Here is a 3,099-nt window from a genome sequence, read left to right as displayed (position 1 = left end):
TATATATATATATATATGCACACATGTATGTGTGTGTGATTAAAGAAGAAGAATGGTAAGTTGGTAAGGATACAAAATTAATTTATTAACATACTGCCAAATAAAGCCTACTTTCGTTTAAATTTAGTCCAATATATAATTGCAAATTCAAAGATTGGAATAAATCCAAAGATTAGAATAAAATTCCATTTTGAGTAATATTGGGTAGAATCTCATCAGGGCTAGAGTACAATAGAAAGAGTTACATGTTGATGGATTGGGTTTTATCAATAGACTAAGAAAATTAAGAAATGTATACTTTTAGTGTTTGTATGTCTATGTTACTAATCTAAAAAAAAAATGATATTAAAAAATTTAAAAATATAGTATAAGGGTAAAAAGTAAAAAGAACAAATAATAATAAATATATAATATAAAGTAAGATAAAAAATCTAAAACCGTTATCTATGTAAATTTCTATTAGTTTACTTAATCAATGTATATTACTGCCTATGTATTTATTATTATAAAATCTTATCGAATCAGATTGATTTCTTTATGTATATATGTAGTTTAATTTGAAGAGGATAGCCGTTAAAACTATGTATTATTTATATATCTGTATATATACTCGTTAACGCGTAGCGTATGAATATGTGTTTGTTTATATATATATGTTATATATGTGTGTGCATACGTATAAAAAAAAAATTTGTATTAAACAAAAATAAAAAAATCAAGATTATTAAAAATAAGAGTTATATTATTGTTAATAAATTCATGATGCAGAAAGGGAAAAATTGCGTGTTACATAGCAACATAGATTTAGTGTATTACATCATCAGATTATGTATTATTGAAAGTAAGATTATTCCTAACGAAGATTGTCTCTTTACATAGCAATTATATTGCTAAATTGATCATGTTAATTATTACAATTTCATTTATACAAAAATTACATATTACATGTTTGTACTTTATTACTTTGTATGTATTTCATATATAGTCTAGCAATATTAAGAGAAAATATACTTCGAAACGTGTACACAGGATAAACTTTTTCATTTCTAGAATTAAGTAGTTGATGTCTGGAAGATGATATTTGCTAAATTTCTTCTACACAAAGTTCACATCGCCTATCATTGATACTATATGGTTTAGCGTGAGTCATAATTTTCCATTTAATTTTATAACTCTTATTATAACTCTTATTGCTGTTCTTTATTCTCCAAATGAACTTGCTAAGACTTGTATTGCTAATTTTTAGGCGGTTCCTAAAACTACTTTCGCGGTTAGCTATTCTTTTCTTTATAAAGCATCCAGTTGCTCCAATATAAAAATAATTATTACTTTCAGATTCAACAATAGTCTGATATACCAGATTATTGCATTTACAGAAATTACTAAATTTACAGTTGGGCTTATTCTTACAATTACAAAATTTATTTTCATCAGCTTTACTATTGATTATAACAAAGAAGTTCTAGTGAGCTGTTTCTCATTCACTATTTGAACTAAAATCATCACCATTTGTCATGGCTGATTTATCATGTTGTGTATTCAATGAAAGAGTGTCTATTTTACGATTCTCATAAAAATAATCTAGTTAATTGAGGATATAATTCGAAATAGATTATGCGATAAAGAGAACTCTATTCTAATTTTCCTATTATTAATTATTTCACAATATTTATTATTAGTAAAGTTTTTAGTTATTAATCCACGCAAAGATTTAATTGAGTTAGTTTTTATTTTTTTTCCAAAAGGGATAATTTGCCTTATGGTATTATTCTTATCAGAATTATGGTTATAGTAATTGTCAGTATTTGTTTTAGTGGAGTTTTTCTTGGCAAATAAAATTGCTTTATTAAGAGCAATTGGGTTAATGGAGGAATAATAATCATTAATATCAACTTGCAAGAATTAATATTTGTCCTTGTTTTCAATATGATTGAACCAACCTATTACCACTTATGTATTAGACCAAACTAACTAAACTTTGTAAGTTTCGTGAAGCTATTATTAGGAATTTTCCAAAGCATTCTAGGCATTACTCTATTATCAACTCACACACAGTTAGGATTGGTTTTTCCAACACAAAAAATCTCTTACAAATTATCTCCTCACATAATATTAGCCTGTTAAATAGGGATACATTTACTAATACGAACATTAATTTAGCTAATACCTTCCATCCCCCTAGAAATATGAATAACAAGGTTATTGCATCTGAAGTCAATTACAACAGAATCAAATTTATGTCAAGTAACTCTAAAATTAAAAATTCTATATACTAGTGTAAAATTACTTCTGGTAATAAAATATTTTTTTATATAAGCAGTTCATCTTCTCGGTTATCTAAAAGAATTTCTAATCATTATTCTACATTTAGGGATAGGAATAAACGTAACAGTACAGGGCTTAGTAAATTAATTTGGTATCTAAAAGACCACAATAAACAATTTAATTTAGATTGGTTGATTCTCTCAATTTCGATACCTTATGATAAAGGCAAGGAATTCTGTCTTCTCTGTAATTCTGAACTATTTTTTATTCTTTTTTCTAAAAATCCCCTTGTAAATACGGTTATAGAGCGTGCATACCGATATAAACATTGGCAGAAACACACTTTTAGTTCATATAAGTGATATCCATCATTATATATAATTTACACATTAATATTCTTCTTACATTTCACATTCACTAGATATATCTTTTTCCAAGACTATAGGGTTTTATTTAATTTACATATCGTTTCATACTTCTCATTTATTTGGATTTTTTCTTTCCTTTACCCCTCCTTTTTCTATAGGCTACCTTTGACGTTATATCCTCTAACGCTTCTTTTTTAAACAAACTTAATAAAGCTCAGTTGATCACTATACATATCCATAATATTCTGTTAAAATGTCTTATTGACAAGTTTCATTTCTTCATTTCCCTGAAGAGAAGATTACATTGTTTTTGTTATATCGCAATACTACACAATGGCTGTGTGAACTACGAAATCTTCGTCGCCACTGTTATATCGCACTACTACACATTGGTTGTGTGAGCTACGAAATCCTCGTCGCCACTGTTATTTCGCACGTTCGGATGACCTCTACTCAACTACCACGT

The sequence above is a fragment of the Octopus bimaculoides genome, chromosome 2 (assembly GCF_001194135.2).
Source record: "Octopus bimaculoides isolate UCB-OBI-ISO-001 chromosome 2, ASM119413v2, whole genome shotgun sequence".
Taxonomy (NCBI): domain Eukaryota; kingdom Metazoa; phylum Mollusca; class Cephalopoda; order Octopoda; family Octopodidae; genus Octopus; species Octopus bimaculoides.
Note: the sequence above shows the minus strand (reverse complement) of the source record.